The 21,489-nt window shown below is 42.1% G+C and overlaps 1 pseudogene across 1 annotated transcript; it reads right to left on the bottom strand.

Moving 5' to 3' along the window:
• Positions 1-3,353: 3,353 nt before the first annotated feature.
• Positions 3,354-4,986, bottom strand: LOC308428012 (non-selective voltage-gated ion channel VDAC1-like; annotated as a pseudogene). The gene is made up of 2 exons: positions 4,963-4,986; positions 3,354-4,289 (listed from the first exon to the last, which is right to left on the bottom strand). The product of its transcript is annotated as a non-selective voltage-gated ion channel VDAC1-like (transcript).
• Positions 4,987-21,489: the final 16,503 nt, after the last annotated feature.

The following is a 21,489-nucleotide window of genomic DNA, read 5'->3' on the forward strand; positions in this document are numbered from 1 at the left end:
CACCCTGTCCCACCTAGAATAACTAACATTTTTTTGTGTCATCATAGTTTCTGGAGTTCGGGAATATAGGAGGTGGGCATCTAAACAGTCCTGGCTCAATCTCTTTGGAGGCAATGCTTGGGGTGTAAATAGGAAAGTGGCCTCCAATTTCACTCACATGGGTATAGGTAGGGGGCTCCATCTTCTCTTTGTGAGCCTAGTGTCATGGCTTCCTCTGAATCCTTAGAATTTAAGAATTTTTTTTAACAGCATGAGAGAAGAATGACAGACAGATTATAAAGACAGACAAATTATATAAATGGAAGATAAATTATAGATGATAGATAAATTATAGATAGACAGATAGATAGATAAGTAGATAGATTAGATAGATCAGATAGATAAATGATAGGTAAATAGATAATAGATAATGATAAATGATGGATTCATAAATAAATGGGTAGATGGGTAGGTAGGTAGATGGATGGAGGGTTAGATAGATAGACAGACAGACAGACAGACAGACAGACAGACAGATAATATGGGAATTTTTATTCTGCTGGCTTTCTTTTTTCTATTTAGTGTAGGACCTTAGACAATAGAATAGTGCTACCAAAACTTAAAATGATTCTTCCTACTTTAGTTAAACTAATCAAGATAATGTTTTCAAGACATACATGGAGACCTGTTCCTCAGGTGGTTCTTGATTCTGTCAAGTTAACAATATTAGTACACATAGTTTATAGTCAGCCTTTCATGTAAGTTCATGCTCCCAACTGGTGTAATTTACATTCTGGAAAGATTTTTTTCCTAGTCCGAAAATAGATGACAATGTGGACAGATGTTATGGCCCTGTCAACACTTCATCATCAACTTTAGATTGTCCTAAGGATGATCTTATAAAAGGACTGACAATTTTATAAACATTCATTTAAAAAAAAAGAATGCTTCTCTTGCATTTCTGGTTTTTCTTGGAAAGACAAATTTAAACAAAACACATGTTGTGAGCAACATACTAGGAAGACTGTGTATCAGAGTAGGAGTGAGCTTAGGAATACGGTTGCTGGGTTATATTTACTGTTTAAGAAACTCTAAGTATTTCTACAGTATTATCCTAAGTCTTAAAGAAACCAAATGGAGCTCACTATTTTCTTACTCCTTTAGACTCATGCACAATAAAATAGATAAGTTTATGCATACCAGTTATAGACTATTCTAGCCACCACCACAATTAATATTCTAAAAGTCATATTACGGCCAGAAATCACTTCTTTGACTATACCTCCATAGCCACACCCTCTAGCAACCCTTAACTTATCCAGCCTCTGACCTTGGCCCTATCTATCACCATGATTGTGCCTTTTTGAGAATGGCACATAAATAGTTTTATATGGTGGGCAGTCTTTGAACTCGGGTTTTTTCATCTAGCACAGTGATTTTGGAATCATCCATAGTGCTGTGAAGATCAGTAGTGTACTCCCTTCTATTTCCTGGTTGAATTTCTGCCCTATGGATGTCTTGTACTCTGTTTATACAGTCCCCTGCTATTTTTGAGTTCCTTCAGTTTCCAGCCATCAACAGTATCCCTAAAATGGTCATATGCAAATGCTTGCTGAACATAAATGCTTATTTCTCTACATTAAGTAAATAAAAGTCTCATTTGTTAGGCATATTGCACATAATGCATAGTATTAAGAGAAACTGTCACACAGTTTCATAAAATGACCATAACAGTTTACATTGCTACAAGGTAAAGAAAGAGAATATCAGCATTTGGAATTAAGATGCTAAGTTTAGTTTCTCTGTCAGATCCCTATGTGGTCTTATTTCATGCTAGGTAAGCACTCTAACACAGAACTGTTTTTCAGCACTAAATAGAATTTTTTCTGCTGCTAATTTTGTCAAGTTCTTTATAAGTTTTGCCCTTTTGTCATGTCTAAGTGTTGCCTAAATCTAGGTTACAATTATTTTCTATTTATTAGATTTATGAATTACTTTTCTTTATTTCATTGATTGATTGATTTATGTGTGTGTGTGTGTGTGTGTATGTGTGTGTGTGATAGGGGTGGGAAGAGCACATATGCATATGTAGGTGTATGTACCACAGTGTTCTGTGATGGATGGTTAAAGAACCACTCCTAGGTGACAGATCTTGTATGATGTGGGTTCTGAGGACAAACATGGGTTGTCAGGCTTGGAGGTACAGCTCTTTACTCACTAAGCCATCTGATTTGTCCCTGTTTTATTCTATACTCTTTCCCTAAAAGTTTTATACTTTTGATATAAATACTGCAGTTAATTATTTTCTTAACAAGTGGGGGATAGATTTGATTTTATGCATTTATATCATATATGGCTCTCTAATGGTTTTAGCATACTTGGTTCCACCAAATTGCTTGTGAACTTTCCAGAAACATCAACTGGTCACATTTATGTAGTAGGATTGCTTTTGAGGAAGATAAATGAGTCAGGGAGAGATTTCTGGTTCTTTTTATACTTGATTAAATGTTGATTTAGAGTATGAAGTTTTTAATGTTGTGTCATAAGACTCTGAGTCTTTTTTTTTTTGAGGTTTCAGTATTTTATTCAAGTTTTATTTTAAGTGATGTTAATTACAGCATTTGAAGGGGAGGAGCTAATTCCACACAAAATGGAAGACTCTACAATGTACCCATTAAACTGCTAAAAAATACTGGTGAGGCTACAGGAGGTGTCAGCTGAGATTCCTAGTGTTGTCCGGGTGTGACTACCATCACCCGCCCAGCTCAGGGCCGGGGAACCCCGGAGCTAGTTCATTCTCTGGTGCAATGGCAAAAAAAAAAAAAAAAAAAAAAAAAAAAAAAAAAAAAAAAAATTGAAGAAAGAAAACCACACCACAACACAAGGAAGAATTAAGTCCTGAATGACTGGCTCCATCATGCCCAACCTCTCCACCCTAAAATGGCACAAAAGAAATAGCTAACCACGCCCTGAAGACTACTTTTGGTGTAAAACGGGTAAGTGATGGGCTAGGATGGGAACAGGACATGAGGGGACAGGGTGTGGTGATCTGTCTAGGAGCAGATAGGATGGGGACACCAGGGTTCGATGCTCGGGAAGTCACAATTTCATCTGGGGGCTGGATTCAGGTTTACAAAGGGTCCACACGTTCCCAGCTTCCACTTGCAGCCTGGCATCTCTAAAGGGCTCCTCCCCCACCCATGCCTACAGCTAAAAGGGCCCTTCCTGGAATGGGGCTCTGCTGTACATCTGAAATAGTAAACACCTTAAAGCCGAGCCCTCCTTAGTCTGGAGGTCTAATGTGGTCTTTATCAGCTCTCGCATCCCCAACATATAACATTAAAAGGTACACTAAATTCTGAAGGTAGCTATGCCGCAAAATAGTTTAGAATTAACGATTGTACGATGTTCATTTATGCTTGAAACTCCAGTCCTAAACCCAGCTTGTGGCCGCCCGCATTGACGTTCTTGCCCTCCAGCAGGGCCGACAGCGTCAGTTTGATGCCTGGTTTTAGGGTCTGAGTGTACCCTAAGCCAATCAGGCTGGAGTTGTTCACTTTGGCCGAAAAGCAGGCATCAGGGTCGACCTGGTACTTGGCGGCTATTCCAAAGCGAGTGTTACTGTTTCCTGCGGTCCAGGCGAGATTGACAGCAGTCTCCAACTTCTTATTCACCTTCTGGTAAATGGAGCCACCGAACTCTGTCCCGTCGTTCACGTTAGTATGAAGCTGGAATTCGTCCGTCTTGTAACCAACTGCAAAGTTGCTCTGGGTCACTCAGAACTTCGAGGTCTCAAAATTCATCTGATAGCCAGCCAGCCAGCCTTCATAGCCAAGCACCAGAGCACCCAGGATGGAGGGCCCAGCGATGTCAAAGTCCACGTCACAGCCCCTCTTGTACCCTGTCTTGATTTTAGCATTTTTTCCCAGTGTTAGGTGAGAAAGATGAATCAAAGGTCGGCTTCAGCCCACGAGCAAGCTGGTCCTCCGCAGTGATCTCGGTGCCCAGGGTGCTGTCTGTTTCCACTTCTCCGTGAATGTCAGTCCGTACTCAGTCCATCTGGACTTGGTTTCCAGACTCCCGTTCACTTTGGTGGTTTCCGTGTTGGCGGAACCTGAGCTGGTAAATTCCAATCCATTCTCGGACTTCGTTTTCAAATCAAGTTTTATTAAGCCAAAGCCGTAGCCCTTGGTGAAGACATCCCTGGCGGACTTGCCAAGATGTTCTCGGAGGCGGTGACGGCGGGAGCAGCGGCAGCTACGGCTGGGGTTGCGGCGAGGTTGGGAGCTCAGCGAACGCCGACTCTGAGTCTTATATAATCATAGGGATAACGACAATCATTCTGTTTAGCAGGCAAATAACCTGATGAGGTTCAATCACAAGTTTCTAGTAGCCTCTAGGGACCACAGTTTTCAGGACTTTTATCATGCTGCCAAGATCCTGCGTAGTAGCCAGCAGCCCTGGAAGAACCTGGGTGGGGCAGGTAGGGGAGGGCTGATGATCAGAATTGTTCAGATATGTGTATTATCAACTTCGGAACAGGTCCCAGAAGCCAGGACTTCATAGTCTCCTTTACCCAGCACATCCCCAGTTATCTCTGATTTCCAAGCATTCTCCATTTTATTGTCCCCCTGCGGTGACAATTGTATTTATTCCCTTTTGCTGCACATTTCCACATTTGCTGTGTCTGATTCCTTGTCCAGTCATGAAGAGAGAGAGAGAGAGAGCCGTGTGTGTGTGTGTGTGTGTGTGTGTGTGTGTGTGTGTGCGTGTATATGTGTGATCTGAGCATGCTTACCACTCCTAGAGACAATTCCACAGCTGTGGTATACACTAGCCAAGCTAAGATAAAGGAGCAAAAAAGAATGGATGACTTTCCTCCTCCACTATCTCTACCTCTGAGGAATCCTGTTTCTCAGCACCAGGTTAGGTTTGAGGCTGTCATAAGAGGGTGAGCAAGAGAAGGGACTCTGCTCTCAATACCTGAGAGCCATTTCTGAATTTCATGTTTCTCCGAGTTAGGGTAGCAAATTCTGGAAAAACAAAACCAAAAATAATTGGCTTGACATGGCTTGGGTATTCCTAGTCTCATAAACTGTCAAAACAAAACCAAAAAACACCTTCAACCAACCAACCAAACAAACAAACAAAAAACAGAAACAAAAACAAATAAACTAAGAAACAAACAAAAACCACCTTAAATTTCAAGGAAAGGGAAACGAAACTGCCTTGTCTTCTGACTTGGCTCTAAGACTAAAATATTGTTATATTTGAATGAGGTGGTAGGAAAAATACTCCACAGCCACAAGATAGTTGATTAAGTTTCAAAGTGGTAGTGAGAAAGATTGTTTCCTAGGACATTTGTTGGAACATTTCCAAAAGCAAGCCTTTTTCTCATCAGAGATTAGCCATGTCTACCGCGCACAGGCCCAGAGATGAGCAGCCCAATCAGCCCCTTTGTTGGCTAGTTTTTAAAAGAGTGACTCAGCATGTCCTCTAGTAAAGATCCATTTTAATCTTTATCTCTAGAGAACCATTGACCTGAGGGTTTAAAATAATCTGTTCAGCTGAGGTCACTACAGTTGTTAACTTTATTCATTCATGATCACACAGAATATGAAACTTTCTCTCCTTATGCGGCACTAACAAAGTTGAAAAGGAGTCACTTAAGGAGAGGGGGAGAGGAGAAGGGGGGGGAGGGAGAGAGAGAGATTATGAATGCCACCCGAGCAATCTTTTCTCTAACGGATAGTTGCCACCATTGTCCAGGCAGTGCTCAGAAGTCAGGTGAATGGCAGCCTCCATCCGTGCATTGTTTGAGCTCTCCATTCACTGAGCCAGGGTGCTTGTTGCTCGTTGTATGTCTGGCACTGTACAAGGCACAAAGATCTTCATGGCAACAGGATCAGTGACTGTTCCCATCATTTGTATCATGACAGGAATTAAATATTATCATTTCAATAAGAGTATATGGAAGCTTAGGGGAAAGTCCCTATGTCATCTCCTCTAGGGAAAGTAAGTTATCTGAACTGCAAAAGAGAGGGAGAGGTTGACCAAGCACCTGTGTGTGTGTGTGTGTGTGTGTGTGTGTGTGTGTAGAACATAGTTTTAAACAGTCAGGTATTATTTTCTTCCAATGCTTTGTGAATTTGCATATGATATAATAAGCTGGCTCCATATCAGATTTAGTCATCTTTGGTTTCCAGTTCTTAAAATAAAAAAATACCTTTTTTTTTGAAGCTTCTTTCTTCTACTCAATTTACACACTCTCTTTCACTTCCCTTCTCTAACAACTGACACTAACCTTTTTGGGTCATCAGGTTGAGCATACAAAATAGGCTATTTTTACAAATAAATACAAATGTTCTATTCACTTCCTGGAAGGGAGAAAAAACTGGCCAGGGGTTCTTATAAAGATTCCTCCTGCTTCCTCTTGATTGCTCTTTGAGATGCTGTCAGACATCCTTCAAGAAGAGTCCAGAGCATTCAATTATCTACAGAACAAGTTGAAACATGTCTCCAGTTTTAGTTTTGATTCTTAGCTCCCTGGGACTGTACATGTTTGCCTTGGCTATTCCTGGGAACTAAACTTAAGGTATAGAAAGACCTGAACAGGAGTGAGCTAAGCAGAGGAACTGGGTAGTCTCCCTGAGACACAGTTCATGGAGATAGGATTCATTCTTCCTTCCTTCCTTCCTTCCTTCCTTCCTTTCTTCCTTCTTTCCTTCCTTCCTTCCTTCCTTCTTTCCTTCCTTCCTTCCTTCCTTCCTTCCCCTCTTTCTTTCTTTCTTTCTTTCTTTCTTTTCTTAATTTAATTTTCTTTACAGTTTTTCTTTTACTGATAATAGTTTATCTTTATAGTATACTCTCAATGCTTCCCTTCCTATATTCCTCCCAGCTTGTCCCTGCCTCTTCTCCCATACATGGAAACTCTCTTTCTGTCTCTCGTTAGAAAAAAAAACTTCATCATCATCATCATCATCATCATCATCATATATATATAATATGATAAAGCAAAAAAATTAGATTTGGGCAAGATGAACAGGAGCAAAAAGATGAGACTTTTTAAGAAAAGAGAGGGAGGAAAATACAGGAAAAAAGAGAGAGAGGCGGGGAAAGAGGAGAAAGGACAATGAGAGAGTAAGAATGTGAAGAAATATTGGGACCAAGGCCTTCTAACTTAGATGAAGATGTTTCTAAGGCACATAAGACTTCCTGGACAAGGGCTTTGGGTACCCTCTGGGTTTCTGAGTAGTGAGCAACATTCTAGGAATGCCACAAAGCAAGAGAGTGGGCACTTCATCTCCAGGCTCACTGTTTTTGTGTCTGCCTGCTTGTGCAAGAATGCCACTTGGGATCTTAAGAGAGTGTATGCTAAGTCATTGGTTCCTGAGGATAGGAAAGTACTATATCGGGGAAGGGCGCTTCTCTATTTCCAAGAACCTCCTGCCCAATCTGATGCCCTAATTTAGCACAAAGCATACAGAGAGATTGGTCCAGTTAAAATTAATTTTATTTCTCCTAATGTTATGCCGATGTTTGTGTGCCTGTGTGTGTGTGTGCCTGTGTGTGTGTGTGTGTTCTTTGTGCATATGTGTGTCCTGTATCAGGTATGTAAGGGTGCACATTTGTGTGGATGTTGGTGTACATTTGGGGGCCAGAGGTCAATCTCAAGTGTTTCCCTTAGGAGCTATTTACCTTTATTTAAAAGGTAATTTGTCCCTGGGATCCAGGGCTTGATGATTGGGCTAGTCTGTCTAGCCAGAAACCCCTAGGAATCCACTTGTCTCTGCCTGTCTAGCTTTGAGATCATAAACATGCACCAGCAGGCCTGCATTTGTAATGTTGGTACTGAGGATTTAACTCAGGTCTTCGTACTCACACAGCCAATACTTTATAGCTCAGCAAACTCCTCGGGTGACCTGCTCCAACATTTTCCAAATTTCAACTAGTCAAAGCCAAATGGGACATGAGAACAGTCATGGCAACATGACTGATATTCTCGGGCAAATACAGCCTCATCCATGGTATGGTTCAAATAATTCCAGGAGGCCTTAATGTCTTTTGTAAGCCACAAAAAGATTAGGGTACTGTTACCAGGTTAATGCTGTTGAATTGTCAGGTCTGAGCCTGATTTATTTTTCTAAACTCTCCTTGTGGTACCCATGCAACCTTGAGCTAAGCCTCTCACTTCTGTTTTTCTGCTCATCAGTATATATTGCTGTGTCTCTACTGAGTTTGTCCACTCACTTGGGATTCTGAAATGAGATTACCAAATCAAAAGGAAAATCATCACAATGTTTTGAAATACAGACTTAAATATTTGGAGCAAGAGCCCAGCTTTACTAGACCTGGGAATTAAGTCTCTAGAGCCGAGTAACTGGACTAAGTGTTAGTTTTGGTTATTTGAATAGTGTGTTTATATATGTGTGTAGCTGCTAATCAAAATGAATGCTGTTCCATGTTGTAGAAATCTTTGAGAGCCTAGAACCTGGATTGGGCCTTGCTTTGTGAATTCAAATGTGACAAAGAATGGGGGCAGTAGGCAGATGGAGAGAGGACTTGAGTCTAGACATCCACTGTTGAGAGCAATGTGGTCCTCCCCTCAAGTGACTCTTCAGAAAAAGAGCTGAGTCAGTCTGTGCTGTGTGGGGCACCTTGGCTGAAGAACAAGTATTGCTCAACTAAACTTATTCCAGTTTATGAACCGAGGTTCAGAGACTGGAAGACCATTGTGTGTCCCCTGTGCAGGGAAGGGAGGGGCCCCTCTGTACTACAGACTGACTTCTATTCTTTGAGAAATTATAAATAAGCTCTGGCAGCTTAAAGGAACAACAACTGAAACCCATTCCTGGAGGAATGGGAATTCCGGAGACCTCACTTAGTTCCCTCACCACAATGGAGACCATGAAGCTCAGACTGGGATTATGGGCTTTAGGACTTTTTTTCTGGCTTTCAAGATGTGTCCATGTAAATCTTTCTCTGATTTAACCAGGTCCTTACTTAAAGTATTTAGATATGATTTAGCTTGTTCAATAAAGGGGATGCCTATTTGTTGAACAACTCTGGTGTCATGCCAGGGCTATAAGAAATATAAAGGTGGATTATGTTCCACCCTCAAAGTTTAGTGGGTACTCAGCAATTGCTACTTAAATGTCTAGAAACTGGAGAAATAAGAATACTAATAAATGTCCAGTTTTCTCTGATGACTCCTGGATAGTTCTTTGTGTTTTGATTATGCATCCATGAAATATATGTTCATCCTTATAGCTCTCCTCTGCTTAATAATGGACTCATCCATTGATGAGAGATTCAGAACCTGAGCTTAGAGAGTCAAGTGGCAGGCATATGAACAGGGGCTCTAGTTTTCCATCTGCTCCTGCAGAGAAGAATAAATGGGTGTCACATGGCTATGAAGAGAGAAATGAAAGAGTTAATACATAGGAATGGTGGTCCTGGAACGTGACCTGGCCCAGAGAGCTACAGTAGTTGTGTTTTTTGATTATCATCACTATTGTCCATGTTAACTTAGACATTCCTGGATCTCAGAGGCAGCTGCATCTTTTGGGGGATAAATATCCCCTTACTCCCTAAAACAAGTGATTGCTTTCGGAAACAGGTAAACAGCAGTAAGTAAGATAAAGTACTACTACGTTACACGGGTGTTTCCAGTCTTTCTACATGTCTGTTATGAGGGGAGTTGTGTGTGTTCTCTGTGCTCTGCTTTGCTTTTGAATGCCACGTGTGTGTATGTTATGTGTGCATGTATATGTGTATAGCCGGAGGGCCTGGTGAAGAGCGTGCAAGGACTGAGGCAGAAGCCGAGTGTGTGTGTCTGCTCACTAATGGAGACCCAACATGGAGAGTGTAGGGCTGAGAGGAAGGTGTTTTTCAGCCCTAGCTGTGACAGGGACATGGGCAAACCTAAAAAGATGCTGACAGAAAGAATAAATGGGCAATTTTATATACTCTTTGTCAGTTATACTTTGGGGTGATCTCAGCCATAAATACCAGAGCCTAGTCCTCCTCCCCATTTACCCTCCTGCCATGCTCAGATGTGATTGCCTGCCTCTGACAGTCACAGGGCCAGCAGCTTATCTTGCCAATATAGTGCTGAGGAGTGATTTGCAGCCACTTCTGTATCTTCTCCATGGGGCTTAGTCCGCAAAGAGGGAGACAGGATGTACATCGGAGGGCAAGCATTCGTTTCTAATTTAGTGCCTACCTATCTTCAATAGCCATACTGCATTGAAGCTGAGAAAAATCATCCTTGCCTCCTTCTGCTTGTAAGGCATTTACAGCAGATCAGAAGATTATCCTATTGATCACTGGTCAGAAATGATTACCCCTTACCTTTCTTCTGCCTTGTCAATAAGCAATACAAATATCCATTCCAGAAGACATATTCAAAATGCAGCATCTAGTGAACGGAACTACAAATGCACCGGCCACAGGAAATTCTCAGTAGGTAAAGTACTTGCTATATAGTGTAAGGACCGAGATGGAATCCCGAGGACACAAAGCATGAAAGCATACACTCGAGTGCTCTGACAGCTAGACAGCAGACACGGGAGAACCACCAGACGGTCTCGGACCTGCTAGCCTCTGAGACACAATAGAAGGGCGCCTAGTGTAGTTCTTTAACTTACACACACACACACACACACACACACACACACACACACACACACACACTCAGGTATGAAGCTATACACATACATGCACACATATTATACAAACACATGACATACCAAAGTAAAACAGATACAACATAGAGGAAAGTATTCAAACCCAAGAAGTATTCTAGGTTATTTCACACCCAGTGAAGGACTGGAGCTTTTAAGAATATTGACATCTCTTTTGTAACAGATTGTTCCACTTGGGGAAATTACAATTACTGTCATTTTTTATACCGACATTGCAAATTACATATATTTTCTCCAGACATGGTATTTTAACTAAATAGTGAAATAAGGCATTTCAAAGTGGGGTCATCTTAACTTTCTAGAGCTCTCTGAGTATTTGAAAAGTTTCTTGGTGACTTGTTAGAAATACCCCAACCCTAGAGCTTGCCTGAAATGCTGTCAATCCCCCCCCCAACAAAGGGGGTCGATAAGGCAATTTGAAGAACTGAGAATCACTACTGCCTTAAAACACAGTTACAGATCTCTACTCTCATTGTGAAAGCCACAGATATCAAATTACGTTGTGGACACGAGAAGCCCATGAAAGGCAGTTGAATCTCACTGAACTCTCCTTCTTTCTTTAAGTATTTTATGTCAGTTGGACATGGTGGGAGGTGATGGGGACCTTACCACTGGGCTCTTTTAACTTATTGTTCATGGATATTTTTCCAGATATCATTCTCTGATCATCATTTCAAGCATAGAAATACCAGCTTAATTTGGTCTCAGAGTTGCAGAGGTATGATGCCATCATGGTTGGGAAGGTATGGTGGGACAGACCCACTGACGTTATGATGGACCAGGTAGTGGAGAGAGGGTATGCTGGAATATGTGCTTCTTTCTCTGCCCTTGCTGGATCTACCCATACTCAGGGTTGCTTTCTTCCTCAAGAAACCTCTGTAGAACTGTCCTTACAGTGCACCCTCCTGTGTGCCTTGTCAGTCTTTGGGGTGATTCTTTGTGTTAAGATTCTTTTATGTGTTTCAGTGTTTTGTTTGCATGTTTGTATGTAGATCACACATGTGACCGGAGTTCACAGGAGTCAGAAGAGTGTTTCAGACACCCCCTTCCCTTATTTGGGCTTTGGAGTTAAAATGCCTGTAGACCACTTTGTGAGTACTGGTTCTCTGTAATAGCAATGAGAACTCTTAACTGCTGCGCCAGACCTGTAGCCCTCCTAAGTGACTCTTAATCCAGTCAAATAGAAACTAAATGGCAAGTGAGAAACATGAGAGGCTCTCAGAGTGAAGCCCAATCACAAGGAGTCTGTCTTTGCAGAGATTCTCTACACTCTCAGTCCAAGCCTTAGTGAGAGGTAGGGCAAGAACACACAAACATCCTGCATCATCGAGATGCTTCTGGGGAGCCAGTCAAGGAACCAGAGTTTCAGAACTCACTGAGGAAGTCTTGATTCCTAGGAGGGACAGGGATGTTGAAACAGCAAAGATGGGATCCACAGTATGATCCAATGAGTGCACAGAAGCATTCGGTGGTTTAGGACCCCGTGTCTGTGTTAGCTCATGCTGAGGAATGAACCTTACTTATTTTTCTCCTCTTCTCATATGGCTTCGTGGTAATGTTCAGACTAGACAGGAAGAATAACAGACCATGGATCAAAATACCTTGTAAATTTGTTTGTAGATCTCTGAAGTTTTATCTTCCCTTGAGAGGTAAGGATAAAGGAAGAAGTACCAAGTGTGTCTATTCACTTTACAGAGAAAGTACAGGGCTAGAGCTCGTTTGTCCACAGGCTTCAGCTATACTGCATTCAAAAGGAGTGGATACACTCCCCCCGGGACTGGGACTGCCTGAGTTCTGTCTTGTGGATCACCCTCCTGGTGTCCTTCAGCTTGGAGGTCCTAGAGAACACTATTTACCCAGTAAGAATATCCATAAAACTACAACTTGATTTACAGCTACTAGATCACTGTAAACTCCAAATCTCATCTAGGACTTCTGCTTCCTTGTCTTCTCAGAGACTCAAATGACAGCACTCTACCTTGTCTACAAAGAAAGGTGAGGAAGGGAATGCACAGGGGTGCTGGTTAATAAGCCCTGGCTCTAATGTACTGGCAGCCTAGAGGATGATGGAGATGGTAGAGGGCACAATAGGCGGGAAGTATCAGATCCAGTAGAAAATGAGCTACGACAACAAGCTCTGGGCAACAGTGAGGAAGGCAGCCACAACTCTTATGATTTGTCCTTGTCTCAGCCTCAAGCAGAGATGTACTGATACCTGACATGTCTTAGAGAGATTGACAAGGATGCTCTGACCCCATCTTTCACTTCCCCTCTTCTTGTGACCCTATAAGTGCCTGGCCACATCCCCATAGGAATCACATTATAGTAATGACTACTGGGTCCCATCTGTCTGGTGAAGGACTATTTAACCATTAAAGGATCTGCTAGCACCCAAGGTTGGTGAGTAAAGGAGATGGGGTCAGGACCACTGTCTCCTTTGTTTATTGAAGAATCCACATATATTTTCCCCCCTAAGGGAACCAGGTGTGCAATTTGATCAGTAAATAGGTCATAAATGACTACAAGAGCCATTTCTGTCTTACCCAGAGAAACACAAACACCATCTGAAAAGCTAGTTTTCTACTTCTAGCTCTTGGACTACATAACATTCTGAAAGGTCAGTAGGTCTGTTTACACAGCTGAAAACATATTGGGACTCTTTTGAAGGTTCTGAACACTACTCTCTTTTAAAACTTCTTTTCCTATTAGGGACTGTTTCTGTATATGTGACCTCATGCTCTGTATTGCTTGTGGAAGATGCAAAAAAAAGCTGGGTATCATCAGTGAGTCTATTGTATACTTACACATTTTTGCTCTTATTTTTTTTCTGGACTGAAAACTCTAGGCTTTGTCATTTATTTTTATGAGTATCATTCTTCTTTCTACCATTGTGAGAAACTCAAGTCAAAGCTTCCTGAAAAACTTATTAATCATTACCGTCATCTGAGAATCTGAGACCTTCCTAAACATGCCAAATTGCACAGCACTGTCTGGGCTTTCTGCATTCACATGACACAGGTAGAAGAGAGCCAAGGCAAGAGTTCTGTTCTTACGTGAAATACATAAATTTACTAAGACAATATCGAAACACAACTTACAATGTTCGCTTTCTCATGGAAGGGCATCCATTTTTCAGAGGCTTCTGGATCGGCACTGTGGTGGAGTGGACTGTGGGCTAAATGAGAACAGATTCTTGTTCCAAGAATTCATAGGCAAAACTTTCTGACAAGGTTGCTTTGGGGGTACTAGGGGAATGATATGGGAAAATGGAGCTATGAGCTGTTATACCAAGACTGGGACCAGAGAAAGATAGTCTGTGGCAGAGTGGTCTCTGAGGACTCAAGGCAAAACAACCAAACACCTCAGCAACTTTAGAGCATCCACATTCCTGTGCTGGCATTCCGATATGACATTTCTACCAAAGTTCACATTACAAACTGAATTGTACCTCCTTCACATCCATGTTAACACTCACACTACTCAGTGTAGCATTATACCAGAAATAGCTATGTAGAGATCATTGTGGTCAAATTTGGCTATCAGGGCCCAATGTTTATCTGATAGAATGTATTCTCATAAGAAGATGGACAGCAGGTCTCATAGTGAGAACTCTGATAAGACAGTTGTCTAGGAACAGGTGCTCTACCTGAATCCAAACTCGAAGCACCTCGGTTTCAGTTGTTTGCCCTTCTTTCAAAAACCATCACGGTGGGGATATGGTAATGGCTCAATAAGGTGCTATCAGGCAAACTTGAGAGTCTTTGAGTTTAGAGCCCCAGAACCTACATAATAGCAAATATCTGCAGTTCTGGAGCTTTTACAGCAAGGTAGGAGATGAAGACAGAAGAATCACTATAATCTTGCAAGCCAAGATATATCTTGAGATATCTTATCTCAAAGATGGACAGCAAGGACAGACAGCCAAGGTTCTCTGACTGTTATGACAAGTCACATATTCAGAGATAGGGGGAGGTTTTCTTTCTTTCTTTCTTTCTTTCTTTCTTTCTTTCTTTCTTTCTTTCTTTCTTTCTTTTTTTCTTTCTTTTAATAATCTTGTCTGTGGTGCTTTTCTATAGAGAGGTTGAACTCCACCAAGGTAGCAAGCAGCAGACTAAAGGGTTTTGATAGCTTCCACATGTGTGTTAAGACTTTAATTGAACCTGGAGAGTAGTGAGTGTAGAAGATACTGCCATATCAGTATTTATTTTCTATTGGGGATGCCAAGAAGTGCAGGCTGACAGGAGCCTGATATAGCTGTCTCCTGAGAGGCCTTACCCGAGCCTGACAAATGCAGAGGTGGATGCTCACAGACAACCACTGGACTGAGAACAAGGTCCCCGATGGCGAGTTAGAGAACAAACTGAAGGGGTTGAAGGGGTTTGCAACCCCATAGGAAGAAAAACAGTATTAACCAACCAGAGCCCCCAGAGCTCCCAGGGACTAAACCACCACCAAAGAGTACACATGAAGTGACCATGGCTCCAGCCACACATGTAGCAGGAGATGGCCTTGTTGGGCATCAGTGAGAGGAGAGGCCCTTGGTCTTGTGAAGGCTCAATGCCCCAGTGTAGGGGAATGACAGGGAAGTAAAGCAGGCTGGAGTGGGTGTGTGGGTGGGGGAGCACCCTCATAAAAGCCAGGGAAGGAGGAGTGAAATAGGGGGTTCTGGAGGAGACACTGGGAACGGGGATAACATTTGAAATGTAAATAAAGAAAACATCCAATAAAAAATATTCTCTGATTTTATCACATATTCACTCCTGCCTTAACCCGAACAATAGGTAGGTTGGAATAGTTGATGCTTCACCATCTTTAGTAAATGGGTTGTCTCTGGTATCTTTTGGGGAGAAAACAGATTGTGAGTCCCAGCTACTGAAAGCAATTTAACTAAATAGCAATCTAACATGTCATTTATATGAGATGGCATAAGATGATAGACTGTCATCTGTCCCTGAAGACTCATCCAGGCTCTCTAGTTTGCTTTCCTAAAGGGACATGTTTCTTCCTGTCTCTTATGGGATATTGTACTGATGATATCTTCAATTTTAATACTCTCTAAATTCGGAATGTCATGGGAAAGGTACTCCAATTAAATTATTATGACAAGAAACAACAAAACAAAGCTAATGTTTAGTAACTAGTGTGTTCAGTCATTAGAGGGAGATCATTGATTCTTATGTTAGAAACTAAGGCTAAAGATAAAATAATTAACACTCCTTAAGTCAGAGAACTAATACATTGTAGAGCTAGGAGTTAGATGTAGGAGTCATGGCATAGCTCAAGACTACTCACACTGTTACATATGCATTAAAATTAAAACTCCCTCCTTTTGTTGTTGATTCTAACTGAGAAGTAAGCCGAAACATCCATGTCTGTATCAAGAGAAATGTCCAGGAAGGACTTCACAGGGAAGAACAAGCAGATGCTAGAGAGCTCTGGCAGTCTTCCTAGACGAGTCACGACTTGAAATGACCTCAGGGAGGGAGGAAGGAAGAAGACAGTCCCTTTTCAATATCCCTTTCTGTTTTACATAAATAATGCCTTGATCAGATATTTATAGGTACAGTTAGTGCATAATCCGCCAGCTTTTGGAAAGGGGCTCTCTCAAATGCCCATTTGTGTGTGTGTGTGTGTGTGTGTGTGTGTGTGTGTGTGTGTGTGTGTGTGAGAGAGAGAGAGAGAGAGAGAGAGGTGGTTATCATGCTTGTTCTCATACAGGTACATACATGTGAGCATGCAAAGACCTGATATCACTCTTCAAATGTTGTCTGTCCATCTTCGCGTTTGAGACAAACTTCCCCTTTATCGTGGAACTCACAGTAGGCTCAATTGGCTAGCCCCCGAGCACTAGTGAATCAATCTACCGTTGCCACCTCCCCAGAACTGGGTCATGAGAGCACACCATGATACCCTGCTGATTTTTATATGGATTCTAGGAATGAAACTAAAGTATTCATGTTTCAAGGCATGAATTTCCCAGTCAAATGCTTCACAAGTTCTCAGAGGTTCATTTTCTCCCCTGCACTTGATTAATTTTTTGGTTTCAAGGAAAGGGAATGCTCTGGCTCTGGGTCTCACATACATGCATTACCATGTGGCAAACTAGATTACTCCCTAGACCACTCATCTACCCTAAGTATTCCCATGGAGGAATATAGTTTCTTACTCTGGTAATGTTGGCCTGGTCATCTCTTACTGCATTAGAGCAAATGGACTTGGTACTAAGCTTATCCACATGTCTTAGGGTTCTACTACTGTGGAGAGACATCATGACCGAAGCAACTCTAATTAAGAAAAACATTTAGTTAGAACTGGCTTACACTTTCAGAGGTTCAGTCTATTATCGTCATGGCAGGAAGCATGGCATCATGCAGGCAGACAAGGTGATGGAAAGGTAGGTGAGACTTCTATGTCTGGATACACAGACAGCAGAAAGAGAGTGAGACACTGGGCCTAGCTTGAGCTTCTGAAAACAAAATGCTACCCCAGTGATGAATTTTCTCTGACAAGGCCACACCTACTCAAACAAGGCCACTTCTTAATGACCAAAGCATGTAAATATATATTTGAAGGCTAATCCTATTCAAACCGTCACTATACCACATGAACTTCACTGTCCAGTTTTTCTAAGGGTAAGTCCAATATCTTTGCTGTGATCAATTGTTACCCAGTTTTGGGCAAATGTGATACAAGGCTGTTTTTGTTTGTGTTTTTTTTTTTTCCTTATGGAGATATTTCAGAAGAGATGCTATCTTCTACTTTAGTTGTTATTGTCACTGCATACTTACAGACATCAGCAATGACACTAGAATTCTACATGGTTAAAGTCCCATGAAACCTTGACAGTCTGCAGTGAGAAGCATTCTGTTAGCTAATCTGGGCCTTGTCAACTGGAGCTATTTAGCTCTCCAAGTCTTGTAAAAGTTCAAAAATACATCTTAGGTCATACCCAAGTATTCCATCTCTTCTCAAAACCAGAAGACTGGGTTATCCATGTTCTAGGGAGACGGTGGAGGTGGTAAGGAGATGTGGCTCTCTCCACCCAGGCTCCATCACAGCTGCTAATCATGCTGGTGAAAAAGTTTAGCTGATCTGCTGTGTCACCAAGGGAGAGCCCAGTAACAGATCTTCAGTAAAATGGGAAAGGGACTGAAGAGTCAGAGCAATAGTCCAGTGTCTCAGAGGGTTGTACATGTGTGAACCCTAGAACTGCCCCAGCCTTTTACCTGCCCACCTAACAATGAAGTCAACACACACATCGGCATCTGAGAAAATACCATGGGAAGAAAGCTGGAGCCACTGGACCAAATAAACTCTAAGTCCTTCTTAACTGCTAACCACTGAGCATGGCCAGCCATCTTTGGCATTACTTGGTGCTGTAACTTCTCCAGCTCAGAGACTATTTCTTGAGACATATGAGAGCAAAAGCCCAGAGGTAGAAATAAACCATGCAAGGGAGAATGCAGCAAAAAAAAAAAAAAAAAAAAAAAAAAAAAAAAAAAAAAACAAAGAGATGGTGTTATTGCCAGAGCTTTGACTTGGGAAAACAAGTATTCTCTTATCTCCCACTAACCAGTGGATAATCTTTTCCTTCTCAGTTTGATGTGATTTGATTCACTCTCAGATCTGACCTTTTTGGCAGCACAGTAACAGCCTGACTGAACTGTGCCATTTATTAATTGCCCCAAGTTGTCCCCAGTCAGTAAGAATCAGGCTTGTTTCCCTTCAAAGCTGTACAGGCAACTCTGCCATCAGAGAAGAGGTGTGGCCTTGAACCCCTAGTTGGGCCAATGCTTCAATCTTTCCTCTTAAACTCTATAACTGCCTGTGTTCACATCGATTGAGGTAATTCCTTCCTTGCTGGAACAGCTCTTATTTCCTTGGCAGCCACTTCTGTCCCCCACCTTCTGTCATCTTATATTACTAACATGACACAAATTGTGTAGGCAGTAAATCAAAGACCTGGAAAAGGCACATTCGAACAATGTTTGTGCGGACTAAGGAGTGTATCTTGGAATTAGAACCAATCATCTGAAGGAATATTTATAATGAATTTCATAGTTACTTCCAACTCACATAAAATGTTTTTGATGACCTAAGGTTTAAAATATTGAAGAAAGAATGGCTGAAATTGGTTGGGTATATGTTGTGCTCTTTGAGCTATACAGACTCTCTTATGAGCTCTGCATGTCCCCCGTAAGCTTTGTAGACACTGTGTGGGCTATATAGATGCTTTGTAAGCTAAACAGGCCCTCTGTCAGCTATGCAGGCACTTTGAAAACTATGTAGGCTCTTCGTGAGCTGTACAGGTCTTCTGTAAGCTAGACAGGCCCTGTGTAGCCTACTCAGGTTCTCCTTGAGATCTGCCAACCCTGTGTGAGATAGGCATGCTCTCTGTGAACTATGCAGACTCTGTGTGATCTATGCAGGCCTTCTGTGAGCAATACAGGACCTCTGTGTGCTAGGCAAGCCCTTTGTGAGCTAGGCAATCCCTCTCTGAACTATGCAGGTCCTGTATGAGCTATGCAGACCCTCTGTGAGCTAGGCAGGCACTATGGAAGCTATGCAGGCCCTGTGAGCTATACAGTTCTTCTGTGAGCTAAGCAGGCCCTCCGGAATCTATAAAGGTCTTCGGTAAGCTAGGCAGGCCCTACATACACTGTGCAGGCCCTCTGTGAGACCTGCTGACCCTGTGTGCGATGACAAGGCCCTCTGTGAACTATGCAGGCCCTGTGTGAGCTATGCCCTGAACACAGAGATTGATGCATAATAATGTTTCAAGATTACATCTCTTAAACATAGGAATGATGAACAGTGTTGTTAATAGAATGCTTTCTCTAATGGAAGCAGTCTACATTAGCACTGCCTAGTATAACAGTCTACAGCCCTATGTGACTGTCAAGAACTTAAGGATGTGACTCACATGCAATTGAAAATTAATTATTTATTTTATTTCATTTTTATGTATTCCATTTAATCTAAAATAACTTCATGAGAGTAATGCCTATTGCATTGAACAGCAAAGATAGCACATCTTAGATACAGCATGTACACAGTTATAGAAGGTGATTTCCATTTGAAGGAAATGTCTAGTCTACTGGAGGAACTGAAGCTGAGTAGCTGACTCTAGTTATTGTCACAGTGCTGGGGGGACTTGAAGAAACTGGGACTAATTCTGCCGAGAGGTCAGAAGAGGTTCTCTGGAGTTCATGGAAGTTGAGCTAGACTTTGAAGACTGAGAAAGAATTCAGTTTATTAGTCATTCACATGTGGTGCGTGCCTTCGGTAGGTCAGGCTTTTTGCCTGCCAGCATCCAGAATCTTTTTACTTCATGCCAATGTTCAGCTGCCTTCTTGGCTTAGGGTCATGGCTTTATTTCAGTTCAAGGGAGAAAAGAAGACCGCAAGATCAGCTTTATACATAGAAGACTTGGTTTCTGAACACACAGAAAATGCAGAGATGAAAGTGGAAAGATGGACTGATCATAGGTGGATGGCAGTGATGCACTTGAAATTTGGGGTGGGGTGATGGAGCAGAGCATTGGGTTTGGGGTGTTAGTCTCAAGTCATCAGAGCCATTCTGGATTTCTGCTTGTCCCCGTCCTCCTTTGGCCCAAGGCTCCATGTTTGGACTTGCCTACTCATTCTCCCTTTGTTGTTCTCCTGGACAAAAGCTCAGGTCTAACCGTAGGGACCCATCCGTGGGCTTGTTAGTTATATTTACAACCTGCTGCTAATGGAATCATTGCAACAATCTGGACTTTGGACTGAAGAAAGGGGCTCTGGGTAATGATTCTCCCTGCAGGGCTCTGAAAGGGAGTATAGAAGGTGATCTGTTCCAAATGAACCCACCTGCTGCCTTTCTGTTTCTCATACACATTGGTAGGCATGGCTTAGATCAGCAGAAATTATCCTCTCATAAAATACCTTTAGACTGTGCTACAACAAGCTACGTTAACCCATAGCTCCTGGCTGAAAGTTAACACTGATGTAGTTAAATACAGAATCACAAATATACTTAAAATATTATTAGAGCAGGTTTTCATTTTGTAACTGAATTGTGTGTTTCCTTAGTATTAGTATTTTAAAACTTTTTATTGATTCTTTGTGAATTCCACATGATGTACCCAATCATATGAAGATATGTCTCTTCATATCTGCCCTCTGTTCTTGCAATCTCCCACACAAAAGAAAATAAAACAAAACATAAAAACAACAACAAAAATTTCATCATGGAAGCCATAATGTGTCATAGTGTGTCACAGAGTATACCCTTTTGCCTACACATCTCCACTTGAAAATATTCACTGCACTGAGTCAGTCTGTTTTGAGACCTCTGGCTTCTGCTACACTGTCAATACTGGATTCTCACTGGTACTCCACTCAGATAAACACTGAGTCATGGAGATTCTGCACCATTAGATTTGTAGAACTGGCCCCTTCACATACTCCTGAAGTCCATTCATTGGGTAGAAGTTGGGGTCAGTCAACTCACATCCCTGGATCTGGGCCTGAGTGGTAGCTCAGTTTCTCAGCCTGCCAGCTCTTCCACACCTACACCACCATTGCAAGCACTCCCACACTGCTCCTGCTAGGTCAGCCAGGGGCAGGGACAGTTCTTCCACTCTCATGCCCTTGGGACAGCTCATCTACCATGACACCACACTTCTACTGTGATGCCCAGGTGAGATACAGGGCCTGCTCTCTTTAGTGCTGCAGCTGATAAGGGCCAGGGCCAGCTTTTCCATTCTCATGACCTTAAGGCCAGCTCTCCTGCACGACACAGGTGTTTAGTTTGGGGACAG

This window comes from Micromys minutus, assembly GCF_963924665.1.
Source record: "Micromys minutus genome assembly, chromosome: 12".
In the NCBI taxonomy this organism is placed as follows: domain Eukaryota; kingdom Metazoa; phylum Chordata; class Mammalia; order Rodentia; family Muridae; genus Micromys; species Micromys minutus.